This window comes from Panthera leo, chromosome C2 (genome assembly GCF_018350215.1).
Source record: "Panthera leo isolate Ple1 chromosome C2, P.leo_Ple1_pat1.1, whole genome shotgun sequence".
NCBI classification, from domain to species: domain Eukaryota; kingdom Metazoa; phylum Chordata; class Mammalia; order Carnivora; family Felidae; genus Panthera; species Panthera leo.
Window position 1 is genome coordinate 41,172,271 of NC_056687.1, and position 13,525 is coordinate 41,185,795.

Genomic DNA, 13,525 nt, shown 5'->3' on the forward strand with positions numbered 1-13,525 from the left:
CCACCTAAATTAGAAAATTACAGGAAATGTTGTGAGTCTCATATGTTTTTAAAGGTAAACTAGAATAACATTTTTAGTATAAGAATGTTCAAAATATAGTAGTTGTTTATTAAGATACGTCACCAGTTTTAACTGTGTGATTTGCTATTTGTAAAAATGCTTTGTAAACAATAAAGTGAATATTTTCATTATGACCCTTAGGTTATAAAAAGCTGCTGTCCTGGGGCATATGGTCTCATAAAAACTTACTTATATGTTTTCATGAAATAAGTGTGCCAAATTTTAAGAAATTGGGCAGAAGAACTGTGTCTAGAAGGGCAATCATTTTAGATGATCACAGTTAGTTAATGGCTAGAGCTGATCAAGTTTTTAGTCTCGAAACACTTTACTAACAAAGCTATTGCACTTATGTGTAATATACTGATAACAAACATGATAAACTCACTTTGAAAATGACCAGAATATCAAATGCAAATAGAGTAAAAGAGAGAGAGACAGAGGTGGAATATATGAGAATATAAAATAAAAATTAGTGAGAAAATAGTGTGCAATGGAATAAAGCAAAGAGTTCAGACAGACTTATGAAGAAGTACATAGTAAATATTTGTCTAACTCTTCACTAACTTAGTTTACTCCTGTCCAAATAAGCATTTTTTTAATGTTTATTTATTCTTGAGAGAGAGGGAGAGACAGACAGAGCATGAGCAGGGGGGGGGGGGCAGAGCGAAAGAAGGACACAGAATCCGGAGCAGGCTCCAGGCTCTAGGCACAGAGCCTGATGCGGTGCCGGGCTTGAACACGAACTATGAGATCTGACCTGAGCTGAAGTTGGACACTTAACCAACTGAGCCACCCAGGCGCCCCACCAAATAAGCATTAAATAAGAGTCCAACTGGGACTCAGTTAACTTCTTTTATTATTTCCTGTTCAGGTCTACCACAGCATTTCTGTTAAACTCTGGTTCATCCGTTTGAAATTCAGGTATGATATTTTTAAATAAAATATCATTTTATTTAAAATATAATTTTATTAAAAATAAAATTTAATTTAATTTAAAATAAAATATCATTTTATTTAAAATAAAATAACATTTGTCATTGTTAGGCAATATGAATAAAAAATTCTATTTCACAACATGAAAGTTATGAATGCAAATATATTCCATTAAGTGAACCACAAAAAAACTGCAAAATAAAATAGAATTAAGTATGAAGTATTTATTATGAGAAAATGAAAAGTAAAAATCATACAGTGCCTGAAAACAATGCAGAATAGCAATCATTGGTAGAACAGCTTTGTAAAAGCTACTCGATATACGTTTTAATAATATTTACCGTATCTCTGACATTTCCACCTAATGGCACAAATATCTCACAAGCTGTTGCATGGAAAGATTCTGAGATGGAGATTAGAGAGCAGAGGTTTTACTAGGGAGCACTCTTGGGCTCCACTCCTTTGGGAAAAATGAAGTGGACGATGGAGGGAGAAGAGGTTTAATACAGTCTCCATGGAGGTGGCCACCAAACCATCTGAAGCTGGGATAACCCTTCGTACAGATGCTGAATTAGGGAGAGAGTTGTATCTTTACAGCCCCGAGTGGTCATAGGATGTGGGCTACCTCAGAAAGAAGGCACAACTTTGGGCAATACACCTGACTTCAGCTGAGGCAACGACAAAACATGGCTTATGGGTGACAACTAGTAATATATTGGCAGTTACAGCAGGTTCATCATGAAGAGGAACCTGGGAGGTGCATGTTCCTCACATCACTAGGAACTATTTTATATATAAATTCAGGGAGCCATTCGTTCAGGGCTCTGGTGAACCTCTCTCCCTGGAGAAAGATGAAGAGGATTGGTGAGAAAAACTATAAATACTGCTGTTTCCTTTGGTATTGGAACCACAAATGTCACTTTTTCTTTCCCCTTATAATATCCATCATACATTCGCTTCAACATCGAGCAACATGTTTGCTAGTCTCAGGGACATGATGCATAGCTTCATCCCTGAGAAGCGTGGAGCCTTTAGACCTCATGTCCTTCTGTAGCAGAGATGGTTGCATTGCAATTGACAATTGATCAAGGTGGTATCAAGAAAATCCAAGTATAACACCTGGATATTAAGTTGATTCCTTCCCACAACATAACAGCAGATCCACTGTATACTCCTGGTGATCAGATTCAATGAACTCTGACAATATGGTGACTCTCTCTCTTGCCTCCTTTTTTCCCCTGACCCTGCACCTTGACTGTGCACTCTTAGATTACCATCCCATGCACATTCATGTTGAGTAAGCCCTATAGTTCCCTTGGGGTATTATCCCTTTCCTTCCTTATCAGGCCCTACAGGTCTCCAGTTGTGTTATTTCCTGACTCAACCCCTGTGGCTAAGAGGAGGACTGGGGACAGATCCTGAGGATGGGGTGCATGTTAATGTGTACGAGGGAAAACTCCCCACTGTCTTAAAACAAGGAAGGGGCTGATGGCCCTAAATTAGGAAGTGAGCCATTGCTTCAGTTTTAAGGGTTCTGGGGATTTGGGGGACTCCAAGTTTATGGGTCAAATCCACCCAGATGTCCCCCTCCCATGTGTCAAGATGGACTCCTTTCCTAATCAGGACCTTGGATTTAGCATAACTGATCTGATTAGGTTGAGAGTTAAACTGCCTTTGGAGCTCTGTTATTCCTTTGAATAAGTTCTGGAGCTAATCTCCAGCTTTCTCTGATGACAGCTGCAAGAAGTGAAAGCCTTTTTATCTGTTAAAAAAAATGTTCTAGTTTTCACACTTGGCTTTCAAATGTCAATTAATTACTACTCTGAACCTTTCCATTTCTCTTACTAAGGTAATAACGCTTAGCACCCCATCCAGTTACAAGTACTTTACAGCCACCTTTTTATCTCTCACATATCTAACATGTGCAACCAGCTAGTGTCATCCTTTCTACCAGTACACCACCATGGGTGAAAGTTGTAACAATTGCAATGTTACTTTGTGCCAGGGACTGTCTGTACTCCACCTACTACCATCTCCTCTGTACATCTCATGAGTTGTTTCATGAAAAAAGATGCTGAGATAGAGATCAGAATGTAAGAGTTTTATTAGAAAGAACTCTTTCTAATAACTCCTTTGGAAATAAATGAAGCAGACTCCGTAGAAGGAGAAGAAATGGAATGCAGTCTCCATGGTGGTGGCCACCAAACCATTTGGGGTCATTGCCAGACAAGAAGCAGGCAATCTGGTTTCAAAAGCTCATCTCTGGTCTGTTTCCTCAGATGACTACCAGCACTAACTATCTCTGTTTGGGCTCTCCAGGAAGCAGATTCTGAGATGGAAATCCCCACACAGGAGATTTTCTAGCAACTGCTCTTGAGATTAACTCTGAGGGAAGAGAAGCAAAGAAAGCAGAGTTAGTAAGAGCAAAAAGTTGAGATCTGATATAATTTTAGTAGATACTTCAGTTGACCATACGTGGAAAACTAAACTGGCGTGGCTTTTCAGAATTATCCTAAATTTGGGGAAAATGAATCAGGTCTTTATCAATCATTGATCATCATCTATCATTGATCAATATGTAGCACCCTGCATAGGCAGCATACATTTGGGCAAGATGGTTGTCTTCAGTTATAGCAATCCTCAGAGGAGGTTGAGAGCTGAGGTCTATAGATAGGAGGTACAGAATGAATTATTCATTCTTGCAAGAAAATCTGGGTGGTGTTACCACGATGTTAACCAAACTGGTAGATTATGTTGTTACTCAGTTTTAAGGCAAGAAAACCTCGGAAAATCCTCAACGGTCTATTAAAAATAAGAAATCCATGCCAAATATTCTCTTTCTGTCCATGTGAAGTCATTTGGTTCCTGGTTGTAGTTAGCCAAAGGAGAACTCAGGTAGAAGTAGAAAAGAGAGCAAACAATACATTCTATTAATTCTCTTAGGTCCTCCTTTAAAAGCAAATCACTGATCTTTGCAAGGCAACCAACTCTAGTGATGCTTTCTCTTTCTTGGTTGAAGTGACCTCCCCACCACACACACATTCCAAACAGTGTTGGCACCTGCTCCTATACTGCTGTTTCTTGCCCTCTCCTTGTATTTCCTTCTCAACTGTTCCCGCCTTAGTCATAGGTCCAGCTGCAAATCATTTCTCTCAAGTCATTCTATCTTGAGTCCATCCTTGTTTCTTATTGGGACCCTGACTTACACAAACATCTTTCCTAATATTATCAGTGGTCTGTAAACTCCCTTAGGGCTACGTCTGTGCCTGATTTGTCTTTGTGTCTCTAAGGTACTCCAAGTGTTCTATAGGCATGCAGTAATTGTGTTATTTCAAAAATATGCATAGGATTTTTATTTATAGCAATACTCATATCATTTGAGGTTCTGGTAACTTCCTGTTTGTCAAGTTTGGAAAGAAAATCTTAAACGAGGCAACATTTCCTACATATTTTAGTTATAAATAAAATATTGGGTTCTCAGTTGCTTGGGCCTTATTAGAGAATGCAGAGACCCTTAACTGGATTGTGAGAAGCTACTCAAGATGGTCCACTATTTGTATGATCTGGTAGAAGTTGCTTGGTTTCTCGGGGTCTTGTTTCTTCATCGATGTAATAAGCAAATGAGATAAAATATCACTAAATGCTTTGCAGTTCTAGTCTTTTTTAGTTCTCTAAATGAAGAAAGTTGTAAGATGAGCATATTGCTCGGAATTTTTATTTTGTATGCTTTTTAACTCCTGAGTCATTGAATTTTTTTTTTTTACAGATAATGTTCTAGGCTATTGATTATCATTTCCTACCTTTTAATGGATGGGAGGAAACTGAGAAATGGACAATGTCATTGAGATTTTGGCAAAGACAACAACATAAGGTTTATAAATACTGCATTTTGTACTTTGGTGAAATGGCCATTGCTCAAAGCTAATGGTTTTGGCAGCCCTGGATGGCCCAATGTTGATTGACTGACATAAAGGTCAACTGCTTAATTTATGAGCTGTCCTTCCAGAATAAAGACACTGACACTGACCTGATGGCAAAAGAAGTTGCCATTGAAACTGTAGATACAATAGTGATGACAGTTTTAAAAGAATCTATTCACCTTCTTTTGATCCCTGCCTCTTGTGATCAATGACACTCAAGCCTGGTCAAGATTAGGAACAGACATTTCTGTGGCTGTCGAACAAATTGAGGCCAAGTTGCTACAAAGCATTATTAACATCATCTGTATTCTGAACTAGCCACACATAGACAACGCCCTAGACTGCAGACAAGTTCAGGATGACATTTTCTATTGGTTCTCAACTGCTTAAACAAGAATCCACTCTCTCTGGAAATTAAAAATTATTTAAAAATTCCAGCCTAGAAGATAATTTTTCCCCCTGCCCCCGGGGGCACCTGAGTGGCTCAGTTGGTTAAGCATCCAACTCTTAGTTTTGGCTCAGGTCATCATCTCACATTTCTTGGGTTCAAGCCCCGCGTTGGGCTCTTTGCTGACAGTGCAGAACCTGCTTAGGATTCTGTCTCTCCCTTTCTCTCTGCTCCTCCCCTGTTCACACTCTCCCCACCCAATCTCTCTCTCTCTCTATCTCAAAATAAATAAATTTAACATTTAAAAACTTTTTATATCACAATGATATCACAAATCTCACCCTATGCTGTTTTGGATATTCTCATTGAACTGATGATGGTAATTAATGAAAATTGGTAACTATCAATGAATAAAACTTGAATTCCTTGAATTTTTGGAGAAAGGAACACAAAATTTAAATGATACTTCCTCAGTCTAAACACTAATGACATGTGGCCCAAGTAATTTATTGTTGCAGGAAGGTTGTCCTGTGCATTTTAGAATATTTAGCAGCATCACTGGTTTTTATCCACCAGATGCTCTCTTAGCAACCTTCCTCAGTTGTGATGACCAAAAATGCCATGAAATATCCCCTCAGGGGCAAAATCACCACAGGTAAGAAACTACTGATTCAATTAATAAATATTTTAAACTGTGTTTTGTTGCCAAGCAGTGAGCCTGGGAGTTCCAAAAATGAATGGAACAACGTGCTCTGCTCCCCAAAATCTTACAATCTGTTAAAAAAAAAAAAAGAAAAGAAAAAAAGAAAGACCAATAAATGTTACCATTGAGGTATGTGGAAGGCATTGTTTTTAGCTCCCTAGGTTTTTCAAAATGTTTAATTCAGTAAAAATTCATTAATAATGTACGTGAGAATGGATTTGCTATTAGCTGATTAAGCTACTTCTTGCAGCTTTGGCTGAAGGAAAATGGGGAACCTGGAAACGTCAGCAAGAAGTGATAAGAAGGGGACCAAGATGACAATAGGATTAGAATGGTTAAAAAAAAAAATAGAAAAAAAAATGTGGTCCAAACTTTGATATCCTGGTGCAGAATAACACAAGAGTTAAATTCAAAGATGAAAATTGGTATTTCTTCCAGAACATCCATCATCCTTTAAAAAAAAAAAAAATCCATCGAGAGGATCTTCCAGATCTTTGAATTCAGATTTTATACAAACTGCCACATGTACGTCTGTATTGCCACGAAAGAACATTTGGCTCTAAGACTCTGTAGCACCATTCTCTCATGGCGGCTAACTCGCCTGAGGTCCCAAGGCAGGTTTGCTAGATTTTGGCTCCTGCTGCATGTTCAAACCCCAAATGAAATGTGAAAATGCAGTGGCATCTCCCTTAAACTGAAAGAAATTAGAAGGGGAACTCCAGCTGGGAAACATAACACTGTCCCAAGGTTGCTGTCACATACCAAGTAGATAGGAAGGGATTTTATACAAAAGTCATGCCTGAAATGCAATTGACAAAAATGTACTGGAACGAGACCAGGCTTCATGAAGTCTTCAAAATAAAAATCTTGTAGAACACACGATTCTCCGTTGTGAGAGTTAAAGTGAATTGGTACTTGTTATCTGGTGAGCAATGTTAATTAAAACATTTGGGGACACGTCCAAGAAAACCGCAAACATGCAATTTTCCAGTAGAAGTGAATGAGACCCATAGCAGGTTCCCATTGTGAGGAATCATCAGAGTAACTCAACAGCAGTCCTGAGTTTTCAATGGCACCGTGAGCAGTCTAGGAGAGTGGCAGTTATTTTTAGCTTAGAAATTCACATTAGCAGTAGCAACTGAATACTCAGATCAAATACTGAACATGAATGCTCTCTGAGATGTAGAGATGTGTACTTTATACAAAGTTTAATTATCTTTAACTTGAATGTAAACTACCTACGTGGTTTTAAAAAGCACTTTTGGGACAATGCAATCTTACCTCTTGCTGAGCAACAAACATTATTAAAATCCCAAGCAAAGTTTTTCAACATATCACTAAAATGTATAGTGAAGTTTGAATGCTTAAATGTAAACCAGGGCTGATAAAGAGAATCACTTATGTCAACCAAAACTAACATGGGTCTTAGGATCAGCTAAAAGTCAAGAGAACAACTGCCCAGGAGACTGTAAGTTAGGAATCATTTTTTCCTATTTTCTAGGATGAAAGCAGAAGGCGACTAAGCTCTGCCTAGAAACACCACTGAGACTTGTCTACTCGCTCAAACTATTTTACAAATGGAGGCAACTCCTACCCAGGACTATCCATAATCAGCTAAGACTAAAGAGGACACAACATGAAAAGGCAAAATTAAAAAAAAATTTTTTGCACCTTTTTTTTTTTCTCAACAGACATCGTCTGTAATACTTGCAAAGCTCCCTGTGCGATGATTCAAATATGAGTTAGGTAGAGTCCCTATCCTCAAGTTGTTCACCATCTGCATGGGAAAGATTAATGCAGAAACAATGAACTAAAATAGTCTTAATTAAAATGCCAAATAGTAGTCCAAATAAACCTAAAACAGTGTAGAAAAGGGAAGAGGCATAAAAAGGGGGAGTTGTTTGTTTGTTTTTTTTCTTAGCTTTGGCAAGCTTTAGAAAATTTTATATATGTCCATATTCATAAAGTGAATTAAAGTAGTTCTTACTTATTTGTTTTTTATCCTGTGTTCTACAAAATTTTGACAGCAATCTGCAAGAATGTAAGTGATTACGTGAGAGGCATTTTAGGAAGAGGTCAGTTTCTATTTTCTCTTTCAGCTATTTGGACCGAGCCTAAGATTTCCTTTGAAGTTGGTGGTATTCCAATCAGCATCTCAGAAATGTAAGACAAAAATCTCAAACGTGTCCCAGATGTTTCTTTCTCTCTTTCCTTTTATTTGAGTCATTCTATTAAAAAGACAGCAACAGTAAGTATTTTTAAAGTACATTACACCAGAAAGCTTAAAACAATATTTTTAACCATAATATGCCATTAACTAATAAAAAATAAAGAAACATATATGGTGTGTCTTTCTCCTGTATGTTTTCATGCTTCTAAATTTGCATTTAAACGTTTATATATGTGTGGGAGTGAGTTGTAAGTGGGCTTGTGTTTAATGACATACAGGCTGCAGGTTTATGGTGATAGAAACAAATTATTCTGTCTATAGTCTCCATGATACTTAATTTAAACCCCAAACTGACTTACCAACTAATAGATGTGTTTATAGTCTAATTTATAACATATTCTAATTATATATTAGATATATTCTAATTATAATATAATATATATGTAATATATTCTAATTATATATTCTAATTATATTCTAAATATATTATATTCTAATTATATTCTAAATATATTCTAATTATAACATATTCTAATATAAACATATGTGCTTATATTCTAATTTATAACATATATCTATATTCTAATTTATGCTAATATGTTATTTTTATAACTTTTGGCTTCTACATATGAATTATATAGTTTCCAAGATAGGTTCTTAAAAAAATTAAGCTGACCATTTGGTTTAACTAAATCGGCAGCTATTCAAATAATTTATTTGGATTTTTTAAAGGATAAAAGTATTTATTATTCTCAAACTATTATTGTATCCTCTGGAAGGCACTTTAAAATGTTCTGGATAGGAAATATATAATAATAACTTTCTCAGTTTGATAATTAACATTTCAGAAAAGTGCTTCATTTTTTATAAACACAGTTCAAAATAAATAGTTATTTTTCTTTTATCATTTAAACCAGTCTAATGTGGCAAGATGGCATTAGAGAATCAAATCAAGAAAAACATATTTGAAGTTTGTGGGAATCTCAAGGGAGAATAAAAAGTGAAAGGCATAATGGCAGGTTTTTACCCATGATTCAGTTATTGATTAATAAAATTACATTGAAGTTCATGTTCTGTTTTTCTACATGTAAGAACAGTGCATTCTGCATAATTATAAATTGTCCACACCATGTTTAAAAAGTACAAGAATGTTAAAATATTTTGCCATATAATTGTCATTCCAACCATGATCACTGACAAACAGATGAGATGGTGGTAAACTTACCCCAGAAAGACCACGTTTCCTAAGAGAATTATAAAAGGATTGACATCCTTGTTAAAAGATTGTAACATTTTTTTTCCCATTTCATTTACTAAAGTGAAAGTCTTTTTAACATGCTTGATTGTGGCAGTTCAGCTAAATAGATTGCCCATTGAACAGTTACAAAGTGAAATATTCACAAAGCTGATTGGGTCTTTAGACCAAACCCATTTGTACAAATCAATTCTGGCACAGGGAAATATGTATGTTATAGTTTATCACCATGAAAAACTGCTGTTGGAAAATAGTAATCATGTATCCAAGGAACAATTTATGAAAACCACATCTTAAACAATGGTGTCATTACAACAATCATCCATAAACAAAAGAAACACAAATGATACATAGTCATTTCAAATACACTGAAAGTGGAATTATATGGTAGAATAACATTGTATTCATGTTTATTTTAATTCATTTTATGCTATTCAAAAAAATAGATACAACTTAGCAGGTGCTGAATAATAAGCAGAAAAATGAACATTTCTATTAGATGCACCTGGGTATTCTCAGCTTGGATAAGAATAACCCAAAGAAATCCAATCACTACAGATTGTATGCAGCGAGATTCCATTACTCTTTTCTGAAATGTTTCACTATTTCATGTGCTCTTATGTCTTTTCAAGTTAAATAGTATGTCATTTCTAGCTTTTATAATATGGTCTATCATTGAATATGCATGTGGATATAAAGAGTATTTTAAGAATGTCACCTGGTAGAATAATTCTCTAGCTCTCTATTAAATATATAAACAGATATTGCAAAGAAAATTCTACCTTTTGTGAGTTATTACACCAAAATGCTTAACAAGTACCAATCACTTTATGGGCCTAACAAAGTAAGTTTTTCTAAAAAGCTTGGCCTAATGAAAACCCTAGAAAGTAGGGTACATGATTTCTCAGATTTTTCCCCATGAAAGTAAAGTAAATGGTTGAATAGCTTCTCATTTTCCCACAAACAGCAAGGAATTCACCTAGGATTTGAACTGAGTAGGACAAGGAGGAAATATCATTCTTAATCATGCTGTTATATGCTACAAATACTCCCTACCAGACAGACACTTGCAGACTTCTTTCTCTCAAAAGTAACATAATTATGAACTATCTTGCTGATATTCCCCAAGTATTAGAGGATAAGCTTAGGTTCACTCTATTTTTATGATTGTTGATTTTCTCTTCTGGACAGAAAAAGTAGTGAGGATCTCAAAGATAATCTAGGGTGTTGAAATGACTAAAGAAGATTGTTTAGGTGATACAGACAGACTTTATTTAACACTTGGTGAAGCAGGCATTCCCCACCATCAAAAGAACTGAAAGGTGGGGGATGAGGAGAGTAGGCAGGATGCCTTTATAGGATAAAGAATAGGAAACAAGGAAGAGAAGGAATAAAAATTTCTAGTTGGTTGGGTTGTGTATCTGGCCTTATCCGAGGTATCATTGGAATAGGAGGATCACTATGTTCTTTGATGACCACAGATTGGTTACCTAGATGGTCTGTTTTCTCAGCAGATAGACCGTTTATAAGAACATGGAGTCTAAGAGTTAAGTTTTCTTTTGCTGAGGTGGTTTCCCAGGGTCAGTGGTGTCAGCCTACCAAGCCAAGGTCAGTATGACAACAACTGACATTTCAAAACAAACTTTATTTAACCCTTCTTGAAGGAGCCATTTCCAGATCAAAGAATTGCCTAGTTCATGAAGTGTTAAAGTCTGTACCACCTAAACTGTCTTCATTTTAATGAGGGCTTTTTTTTTTTTTTTTTTTTTTTTTTTGGCAGAAAATTTTGGTTGACTAGGGCAGAGAGAAGAACCAAAGAAAAGGAGGAGCAAAAAAGGAAGAAAGATCCCAGTCATGCTAAATCAAAGAACCTGAAACCAGAAGACTTTTACCAGGCTGGTATGGTTCTTCCTGCATTGGGTGTATACACTGACACCCTAAGGCCTTCTTATGGGTTATGTTTGAGCTGAATGAGGAGTTTGTTCTCTGATAGCAAAAAGACCTAGAAAGTATTGAAGAAGTCTCTTAAAGACAGTTCCAAGTTCATACCATACTCCATTCAGGTGCCTGAAATGTAGAAAAAAAAAAATAATGCAAACTATCCATATCTGGTCATCCATGTAAATAGAGAGGGGCACCCAAAGAATCTGCTCGCTCTATTTCTAAAAACTGGTTTTAGATAAAACTGTCCCCAGTTTGAAGGAAATGCAAAAAGAGAATTCACATGGGTTTCAAATAGTCATCCTACAGAGAAATGAACCAAAGAAAGGAATGCAGCAAGTAAAAGATAAAAGAACACAATGAGTGAACAGAAATGGGGGGGGGGGCAGGGGGGCATGAAGAAAACAATTGTATCAAGTACAAAGTCAAGTCGAGCATTGGATCTATGAACAAAAGAGATTAGTGATGAGACAATCAGTAAAAAGGTGAGGTTGAAGGAGACCTAGTAGTAGTTAGAAAAAGTGAGCAGATGGTGCCATTGCCATAATAATGGACACTTTAGAGACCGGAAGTAGGGATTTCTAACAATAGGGTATCTGAGTGGAAATTATTACATGAGAGTGAAGAAAGGGAAGACAAAGCAGGGAAAAAGGTTGTAGATAAATGCTATGTTTCGAGAACAGAAACATATGGAAAATTGGAGCCTCCCTGGTGCAGAAAGCAGAACAAATAGAATAGGGGAAAAATTAAAGATAAATACTTTCCTGAAATGAGGAAATAGCTAAATTTACACATTGACAAGGTTCACTTTGTTCCCAGAAAAGTTAATGGAGCACATTCAAAACCAAAACATATCCTGTTGAAATTATTGAATTATGGGGATAAAAAAAGTAATGCCAAAGGCATTTGGGCAAAAGAAACAACTCACCTATAAAGGAAAAAAAAAAAATCAGGGGAGCCTTAGACTTCTTTAAGGCAATCATTGTGGATTAAATTCAAGTCTATGATGTTTCTAAGGAAAGCACAATGAATTGAAGTTCCATTCCTAGGCAAGTCACCATTAATGTGTAAAAAAGCCAAAAAGACATAGTCGGATCGTCTGGGATGTGGGAGCCATATTACCTGTAAGCAAATCTGTGCATAATTTATACAACTAAGATACTAGTCAAAACAACGAAGTTTTGATGTGGCAACCAACTAATGTAACTAAACAAAATAGATATATAGAAGTGGGGTAGCCTTACCAGTTAAAAGGAAAAGTTTATTTTTGTCTGTTTTTCCTTAAATAAACCTAAAGTAAGCTGTATATAAGTGACATGTTTAAAGTAAAGCGACTCAAAAGGAACAAAGTAAATGATCAGGCAAGATTTACAGCAAATAAATATAATGCATACGAAGATAAATCAGGTGATAAAGTTAAGATGAAAAAGTGGTATTCAAAAAAATGTATTAATTGGACCAAAAAGGAGTGATTCGATGAGAGATAATGTCCAAAAAGAACACATCACTGTTATTAAATACCTATGAAATTATAATGACCTACTTTAACATGTTCTGGGAACTTCATGACTTCTGGCTTTGCATGTTACTCATTGCCTTATCACATCTGTTGAACTTCCCTCTATATAATATAAACATAGATATACCTTTAATAAAAAGATATATAACGCTGTCATGAATATGTTCCCAAATATATAGTATCAAGTTTTTTATTTGTTATTAATTTTGGAAATATGGGGGTGGCTGGGTGGCTCTGTCGGTTAAGCATCCAACTTCAGCCCAGGTCATGATTTCACAGTCTGTGAGTTCGAGCCCCGCACGGAGCTCTGTGCTGACAGCTTCGAGCCTGGAGCCTGTTTCAGATTCTGTGTCTTCCTCTCTCTCTGCCCCTCCCCGGCTCGTGCTCCATCTCTCTCTCTTAAAAATAAATGAACATTAAATTTTGGAACTATGAGGAAAATTTGTCAGATATATAAGAGTAGATGTATCTATGCATTTCTATCAGTTCTCGGGACAAACACAAAAATAAATGAGGATTTGAATAGCTGTAATTAATATGGTTAAATTAAAAAGAAATATAACTATTTGCAAATGGCAGAGCATATACCTCTCAGGAATCTGTGAAACATATATTAAATTGGTTTAGCTTGAAATT